Here is a 12,218-nt window from a genome sequence, read left to right on the forward strand (position 1 = left end):
ATTTCTCATCAAAGAAATTCATATGATTGCATGGACAATAGTTCATAACACAGATTTTTGTAGGCATAATAGCATCTTCTTGAATTAAAAAACACAACATGTTGGGTAACAAAGCTGTACTTTACATTATAAGAAAAATTTTAGAAATATATTAATATTACTTAATATATCTTATTAAGAAAGAAATTACAAGTTGTCATACTGCTTTAATTGTGATCAAACCTTTCCGTAATGCCCAGCTACAAAGAATAATACTTCTTATTTTTTCACATAAACATTTGGTTTCTCTAGTTTGCATTGCATTTTTATTTATTCAGTTCTCATGTTGGCATATCATTGCCTCATAATGCATATTTTGCTAACTTTAAATTACAGTGACATCTTGATATTTGCTTGTTACTATGTCTACATTTTTTAGTGCAGTTTATATGAATCTTATACTCATTCTTTAAAATTGGATTTCTGTTCTTTACATGTATTAGATAAATCTCTTTGTTACTTTGCCACTTTTCATTATCATGGCAATATTTATATAATATTTTAAATAATATATTTCCTGCTTTAAAGCATTTAAAGTTTTGATAAATTCTACTTTATTCTTTTATAAAAATAGTGGTTCTGATATCATATTTAAATGCTTATTGAAAAATTAAAGGCATGTATTTTTCTAGTTTCTTCCTAGAAGTTTTACAATTTTTCATTTTCACTAAACTCATTAATTTTTTACTATTTTCTGTAACTTTTGCATACATATAACAAAATTATTTATTAGTTCCCAGTACCATTGTTTTTTAATGTGCACTAGTCGTGAAACAGCTTTAGACACCAAGCCAGGCATCAAGCTAGGATGAACAAAGAATTGCCATCTGCTCTTCCCTTTACTGATATAAGAACAACACGCCCAGCAACGTGTCTCTTTGCCCATCGCTGGGGAGACAGATCAGAAGAGCTTTTAAAGAGTACTTTCTTCTTTGTTACACTGTGTTTTTTAAAACAACAGCAACAACAAAACAAAAACAACTCATTTACTTATATTTATGTTAGTATGATTTAATCTGTTCCACTGATCCTTATGTATCATCACAGAAGCCCTGTTAAGCAGAAATAGACACGCACACACACAAACACACACACATAATTATTATATTATATTATATTATATTATATTATATTATATTATATTATATTATATTTAATCTTTAATTTTGCTTTATATTGCAACACCGAAACCTTCTTTTACAATTCTTTCTATACATTGTTCTCTTGTTGCATCTCCCTGTTTAACTTCTTCATGTCCCCATTAATTCTCAAGGTTAGCCTGCACCCCAACATGCACAAAGTAAAGGCTGAACAAGAGAAGCCATTTTTTACTTCAGAGCACGAGTAGGAAAGTATCGAACAGATCTTCAATCAGTGGTAGGGCCATATGGTATGGGGCAGGAGGGAGTGAAGGCAAGTTGTCAATGTGTGGGATGTGAAAAGAAGTAGGTGTCCTTCAGCGTGTGCAATATGAGCAAGCTCGGGGATGGTCCCAGGCTGAAATGTTTGGCTCCTGTTGCATCTGCCTTCTTCTAGGACTGATCTCTTGCTGTCTATAAAAGCACTTTCACAGTATGGGTGGACATGAGACATGTAGCACAATAATATCTTCGATAAAGGCACTAAGCATCCATTTTTCTCATGTAAAAATGTTCCATGAAGTCGAAAAGCGGTGTATGTTTTAAAAGATGCTTTCCCACGGACATGGCAAGCAGACTGCCGAGCCAAATTCCTTCTGTTCGGCTGATGAATGTCCCTTTACAGAGATTTTGTTCCCAGATGGCCATTCTATCTCTTCATCTACCCCTCTAAAGAAATAACACTTACTGCTGTTTTCTTGTGGGATTTTTTTTTTCCTAGCTCAATATATTTAGCAGAATTTTACAGTTCATCACACTGGGGAAGTAAGTCCAGCTACAGCTGTTCCACCACATTTATGTCCCAAGAGTTGTTTCAGTTTTTCTTAATAATCCTAAGACATTTTGAAAATCAATTAGTAATAATTTTCCTTTTATTAGGAAATATTTTCTAATAGTTTTTAAAGAGATATCACCCATATATTACCTATTTATTTATTTTTATATATCATCTTGTATATTTCTCTGAAATAAATAGTGAGTTCCAAAAGTCAAGGTTTTTTTTTTCCAATTTTATTTATTGCCTAGAGCTCACTTTGATAAGATAATAAACATTTATTTGACCCATAGATTGTAAATATAATGTAATGATCATAGTACTTATAATACATCCATATTTTTATTGAACATATAACTATATACAGAAACTTTCTTACATAGTAAAATGGATAGGTAAACAAAATAGAAATATTTGGAACATTTCAAGAGAATATCATACTGACTGCACTGGGGCCAGACGTATCTCTGGGTTCCATGGTTTTTCAAAGTATCATAAACCCTCTGCACATTCAGAGCAATCCATCAGATCTTGATAACACAGAGGCTAACTTATCAAGTATGAGTTCCAAACAATGGTCCTTGAATTTTCTCACAGGGATTAAAACAATCTGTGCAAAAAATATCTATAGTTGTATTAGTATCATATTTCATCACCTTAAAACCAATACAGTGAAAAAAGCTCAATACAGATAATTCAAAAGATGCAGTTTTTATTCCCAAAAATTTATTACAAATGATACTCCATATAATTAGATACAATATTAAACCATATAGCACAAATAAGTAGACCGTGTTAGGATTTACAGTAGATCAAATTATTTCTGTCTTGAAACCATGTTTAGGATAACTCACCATAAAGACCAGGAATCTTAACAGTTCAGATATTCTTCACACTTGAGCAATATTCATGGAGCAGCTGATGTCATAATGGCAAAGGCCAGTTTGTTGTCATATATCTGAGATCTGAGAAGACACCATTCACTTTACTGTTGTCTAGAACTACTCTATGCCTCTACTCAGACAAGGGGTATATCTGATAAATTTTATAGTCTATACTATGTTGTTTTTTAATACCATATATGTTATATTAAAGATGAAAATCATTGTCAATACAAAGGACTAGGTATATAGGTCAGTGTAGAATGTTTAACTTACATTCATGAAGTCCAATATTTGCCATTACAACAAAAAAGGAAAAAGAAACAGAAACAGATAAAAATGAAAAAAGAAGAAAGAAAAAGGACAGAAAAAGGAATGGTGGAAGAAAGGAAAGAGAAAAGGAAGGAAGAAAGAAAGGGGTCACTAACAACATTTACTAATGAAGAAGTGTTTAGAAATTTTTCTTAATAATCAAGCTTAAACTTGACTAAAAACTAATGTAATTGACAAATCATTATTTCTATTTAATCCTATGGAATTCATACATTAAATACTTTTTCTGAATATTAATATTGTGGGAACAAGCTAAAAATCAAGATATTGGGTGTGCTCAACCAACTGAAATAAGGCCAAGTGGTTTTCTAGGTACTGATAAGTCTGTAAATGGCTCCTTTCAGAATAATAGGATACTAGTAGAGATCTCCATTGCCCTAGATAAAACTATGTCATAACAACAGAAAATATATAACTCTCATTCTTCTTGGATGGTCAAGTTATCTCTCTGGGAATTTTCATTGGTTTGTAGAATTAATAGAACCAAAATCGTTGTGTTAAATTGTGTTAGTCAACATTGATAAAATGTTTGACTGTTATTGTTGCAGTTTGTTTTCTTCCTTTGTGTTTTATATTGTGAAACACAATCAGAGTAAGGTAATTTTATTTTCTATTGTTTATATTTCAGTTGTAAAAAATCTGATGCTTTATAATAAAATAAAATTAATGATCTATTTTTTTAGAAAATTAAAAGGAATAATGAATGTTCAAGACTTTCCTCAGCAGAAAACAGATGTAAAGTATAAAATGAAATATTTACATATTTTATGTTATATATTTGTATTATATATTATAATTAATAGTGTAAATCTATTTATTATTTAATATAAAATTAATATTTGATATGCATAAAAATAAAATACATCATGTAAATTCTTCATACAAAATCTAACATAATATGTTCATAGATATTTTGTAGTTTTATATAGAAACAAAATAAAATATTTTAAAGGATGGTGTTATTTTTGCTGTATTTTTTTATATCAACATTTCACAAGTTTTATTTTATATTCAAGATATATTTAACAGTGGTGAATGATGTATGTGGTCCAGGTTACTATTTGTCATCATAAAGAAAAATTTTGGTTTTCTTTCGTTTAGCTTCTTGAGAGCTTTATATATTTTGGATATTAGCTTTCTATCAGATGTGGGGTTAGTGAAGATTTTTCCCATTCTGTGGGTTGCCGATTTGTCCTATTGACTGACATTTGCCTTACAGAAGCTTTTGAGTTCCACGAGGTCTCATTATTAATTCTTGATCGTAGACCTTAGGCCTGATTCTAGCTCTTCAGTTCTATTCCATTGATTGTTCTATCTGTCTCTGTACAAGTCACATGCAGTTTTTAATCACTATTTATTGCTTTGTAGTACAGCTTGAGGTCAGGGGTGGTGATTTCCCCAGAAGTTCTTTTATTGTTAAGAATTGTTTTGGCTATCCTGTTTTTGTTTGTTTGTTTTTCCATATGAAATTGAGAACTGTTCTTTCCATGTCTGTGAAGAATTGTGTTGAAATATTGATGGGGATTACATTGAATCAGTTGATTGCTTTTGGTAGGATGACATTTTTACTATGTTAATTCTACCAATTCATGAGCATGGTAGATCTTTCAATCTTCTGGGGTCTTCTTTGAATATGTTTTTCAGGAATTTGACGTTCTTGTCACACAGATCTTTCACTTGCTTATTAAGATTTGCACCAAGATATTTTATACTATCTGGCTATTGTTAAGAGTGTTGTTACCCTAATTTCAACCCATTTATCATTTGTAAAAAGGAAGGCTACTGATTTATTTTAGTTAATTTTATATCCAGCCACTTTTCTGCAGTTGTTTGTCAACTTTAGAAGTTCTTTCATTGATTGTTTGCGTTTGCTTGTGTATACTATCATATCATCTGCAAATAGTGATACTTAAATTTCTTCTTTTCCAATTTGTATTCCTTTGTCTTCCATTTGATGTCTAAATGCTCTAGCTAGAACTTCACATGCTATATTGAATGAATAGTTAGAGAATGGGCAGCCTTGCCTTGACCCTGATTTTAGTGGGATTCCTTCAAGTATCTCTCCATTTAATTTGATATTGTCTATATATTGCTTAGATAAGGGCCTTGAATTCCTGATCCCTCCAATACTTTAAATGCAGGGGTATTGTATTTTGGTATACAAAGCTAAACAGAGAATTCACTACAGAGGAATCTTGAATGGTCAAGGGGCACTTAAAGAAACGTTCAAAGTTCTTAGTTCATCAAGGAAATACAAATCAAAATGACTCTGAGATTCCATCTTACACTAATCAGAATGGCTAAGATAAAAAACTCAAGTAACAGTACATGTTGGCAAGAATGTAGAGAAACACTCCTCCATTACTGGTGAGATTGCAAACTGGTGCAACCGTTCTGGAACTCAATCAGGTTTCTCAGAAAATTGGAAATGGATCTACCTGAAGTCCCAGCTATAGTACTCTTTGGCATATATGTAAAAGATGCCCCACCATACCACAGTGGCACATATTCCACTATGTTTATAGTGGACTTATTCATGATAGCCGGAAGTGGGAAACCACCCAGGTGTCCCCAAACAGAAGAATGGATACAGAAAATGTGGTTCATTTATGCAATAGAATGCTACTCAGCTACTAAGAACAAGAACATTGTGAGTTTTTCAGGCAAATGGATGGAACTAGAAAATGTCATCCTGAGTAAGATAATTCATACCTAAAGGGACATGAAAGGTATGTACTCACTAAAAAGTGGATATTTGCCGAAATAATACAGAACACCCAGGATATAATCCACAGAAATCTAGAAGGTTAACAAGCAGAAGGGCCCAAGTGAAAAATGCCTCAATCCCACTTGGGAGGGAGAACAAAACAATCAAGTGGGACAGAGGGATGGAGGGATCTGGGTGGGAAGGGGACGGGGAGGAGAAAGGGGGAACATGATCAAGTATGGAGGAGAACAGTAGTGAAATCCTGACGGTCAGCAGAAAGAATGGAAACAGGCAATCTCGGGGGGTAGTAGGTGAGGGGAGCCTCTAGAATGTCCTAGTACCAGAGACCAGTTGAAATGGCATGTATTCGCTAATAATTGGCTATTAGCCAAAGAGTACAGAATACCTAGGCTATAACCCACAAAATTTTAGAACTTTAACAAACAGAAATGCTAAAAGAAGATACTTCAATCCTATTTAGTAGGGTGAAGAAAATAATCACAAGCAGAAGGAGGGAGGAATTTGGGTGGGAGAGGGGAGGCAGAGGGGAAAAGGGGAACAGGATCAAGTAAGGGGTGGGGGTGACAGGACAGAGGGCCAGCAGAACAAATGGAAATATGCAGCCTCAGAAGGTGGGAGGTAGGGAGATCCTCTAGAATGTATCAGAAATCTGGAAGTTCACTCCCAGGACTCAATGAAAGTGACCTTAGATGATGTGCCCAACAGGGGGTAGAGGGAACTTGAAGAGTCCACTTACAGTAGATAGACATGGCCTCAAAAGGAGGTATGGTTTTACCAACACAGTCTAAATTTCTGACCAATAAGTGTTCCTGTGTGTCTTAGTCAGGGTTTCTATTCCTGCACAAACATCATGACCAAGAAGCAAGTTGGGGAGGAAAGGGTCAGTTTACACTTCCATACTGCTGTTCATCACCAAGGAAATCAGGACTGGAACTCATGCAGGTCAGAAAGCAGGAGCTGATGCAGAAGCCATGGAGGGATGTTCTTTACTGGCTTGCTTCCAATGGCTTGCTCACCCTGCTTTCTTATAGAAACCAAGACGATGGCAACACCCACAAGGGGACCTCCCTGCTTGATCACTAATTGAGAAAATGCTTTGCAGCTGGATCTCATGGAGGCATTTCCCCAACTGAAGCTCCTTTCTTTGTGATAACTCCAGCCTGTATCAAGTTGACACAAAGTAGCCAGTACACTGTCTAAAAGAACTGCACGGATGAAAATGGAGAAGAGACTGAGGGAAAGGCTGTCCAGTGATTGGCCCAACTGGGTATCTACCTCTTGGAGAGGCACCAAGGCCTTTTAACATTTCTGCTATTACTGATGCTATAATATGCTTATAGACAGGAGACTAGCATGGCTGTCCTCTGAAAGATTTAACCAGCAACTGACTGATACAGATGCAGATACTTACATCCAATCATTGAAATGAAGTCAGGGACCCCTAAGGTTGAATTAGAGAATAGAAGAAGCAAATGAGGAGGGCAACTCCATAGAAAGACCAAAAGTCTCAACTTCCCTGGAGTTCTGGGAGCTCCCAGACACTGAAGCAGCAACTAGGCAGCATACATAACTGGTCTGAGTGCCCCCTTCCACATATATAATAGTGGACTGCCTGGTCTGATCTCAATGGAAGAACATATGCTGACTCCTCTCAAGACTTGTGGCCCCAGGATGAAGGATGGCCTGGGGGGGGCATCCTCTTCGGGACTGGGGGAGAAAGATTGGGGTGAGGAATTGTGGAAAGAGGTATCTTGAAGGGGGCAATGGCTGAATTGTAAATAAATAAATACATTTTTTAAAAGAGAAAAAATGAACTAGATTATTAGTCACACAATCAGACTTGTTATTTTTCTTTAATACCTTGCACCTATAGGTGCACTTCAGAGTCACTTTTCATACAGTTAGGTACATATTGCTAAGTTTCTCTTAGTATTTCTGAGTTTGTTGATGCAGACAGGTGGCATTTGTATTGGTCATTAAGTGACCAAATGACCTACTGGTCTGATTGGAGGAACACATTAGGAATAATTCCATAATACGTATTGAGATAATCATTTGAACTTCTCCTAATGTTCATCAGATCTTGAGGATGATATTATATTAGTGGCGAGGTGGTGGTGTTTCTGTACTTAATCTCAGCAACGATCGGACCTGCTCAACTGAGGCAGGTACTAAACTATGTTTTAATAAATGTGAAAAGCATCTATGTTATTCCCTGATGTCACAGTAGCATTTAGTAATAAATTTTGAAATTATAATTTTTCATTTTCTCACATTAATTTCATTTTATCCACACTTTAAGCTTCTTAAAATACCTTGGGTTTTTGCAAGAAATTATTTAAAACTCACAGAAATTTTACTTCTATAAAAATATGTCTTGAAATAAGATTATTTCACATTACTCTTCCACTTAGAATGTGGAATGTATTATTATATCAGAGGATATAAGGAAGAGCATTTCTTTATTTTTTATATGATTTTGACTTTGTTCACTGAGAAGCAATCAATTATAAGATATCAAGATGCTAGAAGTTCATTGAGGTTCAAGAAAAGATTTCTTCATAAATATCCATTTTAGAGAAAAATGTCATACCAGAGGAAGAAGCTAGGTGACAGAGAATCCACAAAAGTCTCAACATAGTTTCTAGATAGAATTCAATTATTGAAGATCCTTATAGTCCTTTGATTGATTGATTGATTGATTGATTGATGGTTTAGTGTTATGGAGAGAATAGTTCCCATTTAGTACTTAGAAACAGGCTGCCTGAGAACATGAAGTGCCATGGCAAATAAGCACTTTATTTCTTCTAGGGTTGAAGTACATATAAACAAGTCAGGCATGTATATACGTATCTATCTATATGTTTACCCATGTCTATCTACTTATCTATCAATCCTATCATCTATCTATTTTATATAAACAAGTCAGGTATGTATATATATATATATATATATATATATATATATATATATATATATATGTATATATACATATATATATATATATATATATATATATATGTGTGTGTGTGTGTGTGTGTGTGTGTGTGTGTGTGTGTGTATTAGTGTCTATCTATCAATCTATCATCTAGATTTTTCAGTATCATTTCTAATAGTATAATCAGAGATATATAATTGTAGCCATTGTTACCATTAAATAATGACTCGTATTTTGTAGTAAAATTAATAAACAAGTATCATCAGCATGTATGTGTAGCTACTTTGTTTTCTAACCACATCATATATAACACTGGGGAGCAAGAAATATGCTTTATCTTTTTCATTGCAAGAAATATTTATAAGTTACATAGTATCAAAAATTAAAAATTGATAAATTTATTCTGTCAGACCAGAAACTGTTTTATTTGCTGTTTGCTCCACTGTTCAGCAGGAAATTCCATGTGGAAATTCTATATAAGCAGGTTCCTGACACCTTCATTAACCAAATGCAGTCAAGTTCCTCTAGCTCAGTCACATTAGCTCTCTAGTCCCTCTGAGATTCAGAGACAGTGTATGATGCTTGGCCCTATGAGTTGTAGAACTGAGAATACACTGAGATTACACTTGCTATAATCACTAAGATAAACAAAGATGTTCTATTACATCCTGACAATGGAGCACACAGTAGATGGATAACAACCCAAGAACCTGAAGAGTTTTGCAGTCCCATAGGAGGAACAACAATATGAACCAATCAGTAACCCCAGAGCTCCCAGGGACTAAACCAACAACCAAAGAAAACACAAGGGGGGACTCATGACTCCAGCTGCATATGTAGCACAGGATAGCCTAGTTGGACATCAATGGGATGAGAGGCTCTTGGTCCTTTGAAGGGTCTATGCCCCAATATAGGGGAATGCCAGGGCCAGGAAGCAAGAGTGGGTGGGTTGTTGAGCAGCTGGAGGGGGGGATGGTATAGGGAGTTTCAGAAGAGGAAACCAGGAAAGGGGATAGCATTTGAAATATAAATAAAGAAAATACCTAATTAAAAAAAAAAACATTAAAAAATGAAAGAAAATAATGTATGATTAAATATAACTACAATTGTGGAAAGTTACTAATGAATAAAAACATGCAAAAAAAAAAGAGCATTCACTCATTCATATGTCACTTAACACTCTCTTTTCTTACCTACATGTAACTGTTAGACATGCTACACATTGAATATATTAGTCATTACATGAAAAAGGTTTAATGTCTAACTGAGTAAGATAATCTACGGATAGGAAAAGAATTTACACAGAGTTCAGGACCTAGTTGTGCTGCTGTTATTTTAGAATAAGTTTTAGACAGACACTTTGGAAATTGTAAATCTCCCATAGCTTCAGGTCTAGTTGTATTGACTACTGGAACATTATTTCACTAGTGTGCCTCATACCTGACACTGCAAGATTCTCTATTTTTAATAATCCTGTTCAAACAGTCCAAAAGAGGCTTACAGTCCATAGAAAGCTACAGCAGTTCATTTCAGTGTGCTTTACGCTGACATAGACTGTCAGAGGTAACTTGGATCCTTTTTCTACTTTTGTAGCCATGCCAAATTCTGCATCTTATTCTTTCTTACTCTACTTACCCCCTAATGGTCTGCATTCTAGCACCACTTCTTCTTCTCTCTCTGCTATGTGAATGGGTGGTATGCTTACAAAATGTTTATAATTTTTTTTGACTCTGACCTTCTCTCATCTCTATGGCTGATGTGTTTATTCTCTCTATAGCACTCTTGCAATAAGCTTCTTTGGGTTTTTCTTGTACCACAGATGTTTTTATTTCCTAGTACCTAACCAAAACCTGCTAAATACCCCATGGCTTGGGTCCCAGAACCCTGTCTTAAGCCAGCAATCGAATAAAGAAAGGACAGACACACTGATAAATATACAATGAAGCTGGCGTTGGGTGGATTTCCCTAATGCCTATAATCCTCAGCATGTTCATTAGGTAGAGGTATTGTGGGGTTATTGTGTTTTATCTACTGCTCTTTGTTGGTGAGAAGTCTCAGGCCATAAACATCCTAGAGGAGGAAGCTATAGCTGCTTGCTAGTTTTTGCACTAACTAAAGAATCTTTCATAAATTCTCATACTCTGACTCCAGAGGAAAATGTTTTCTTCTCTCTTGAGTCTGGTACATATGGCAATGGCATTTCCAGTTTACATTGTGACAGGTTGTCTCAGAGCCCTCAAAAAGATGAGTCCATGTCAAATACATATTCATTTAGGACTTCATTCATTCAAGGTTTGCTCAGCTCCCTACAAAGTCACTGCCATCTTTGATTTTGGATCACTGAGGCATGGCCATAGCATTTTCATAAATGAACTACATAGGAATATACAACACTAAAGGTATCCAGAACACTAGGAACTATATATTTTATTAATTATAGTAAATATAATAAATAACTAAGTATAATTATCATGCTATATTACTAAGGACTATACTTACATTTTACTATTGGTCAAAAATTAATTTCTGTGTTTATGTGTGGGATGTGTATATTTCTGATAAATATTTATTAAAAAGAAATACAAAATAAAATAAATGAAAATTAAAGCCCAGGCCACTGTAATAGCTCATCTATTATTTCATAGCGATCTTTTAGTGTCATGGAACTTAGCTCATTGTTATAGAATTTAGTTCCATTTTAATTTGCTTTCAAAGAGTCTATAAAAAGTAAAATTCATGTTCTAAAAGATAAATCACTGCTTGTACAAGGCCATTCAAAGGCTGTCAGCTCAAAATATTTTGAGACCCATGTAAAAAATAAGCAATCACTTAAATATTTTGTAATTTTTAAATTTGTATGGAGTATATGCATAGTTAAATATTTTTAAATGTTAAAAGAATAAGTAATTGAGGCTATTGTAATTTAAAATATGATGAATATGGCTTTAACATGAATACATAATTATAGTTTACATTGAACTTAAAGTATTATTTTATACCAAAATATCTCTTATGTCAAAACTACGAGATGTCCAGGACAAATCTTTAGTGTCTTTAGCATTAATTATTTTGTTTTTAAGAATAACAAAGAAGTAGGAGACAGGCAATTCTAGACAGAGTGTATTCTTTTTTTCTCTTCAATTCTTTTAGAAACCAGACTTTAATTATAAGGAGATAACTAGAAATGTTACGACCTGAATTCAAATTAATATTTGATTAAATTTCACAACACAGCATGGGGCTATAGCTGGAATGAACAGTTTGATGAAATTACAATTACTTAGTAATAGATATTAAGCTAAGTAACTATTAAATTGCTAATTTTGCAGAATGTAATAGCAAGTGCCAGAGGAATAATACAGATTTTCTACAAATTTAAAATTGG

The 12,218-nt window shown here is 34.1% G+C and overlaps 1 non-coding gene across 1 annotated transcript; it reads right to left on the reverse strand.

Moving 5' to 3' along the window:
- Positions 1 to 792: 792 nt before the first annotated feature.
- On the reverse strand, positions 793 to 935 carry LOC115063709. The gene has a single exon (XR_003843591.1). It is a non-coding gene; the product is annotated as a small nucleolar RNA SNORA48 (small nucleolar RNA).
- Positions 936 to 12,218: the final 11,283 nt, after the last annotated feature.

This window comes from Mus pahari, chromosome 3 (assembly GCF_900095145.1).
Source record: "Mus pahari chromosome 3, PAHARI_EIJ_v1.1, whole genome shotgun sequence".
Classification (NCBI taxonomy): Eukaryota; Metazoa; Chordata; class Mammalia; order Rodentia; family Muridae; genus Mus; species Mus pahari.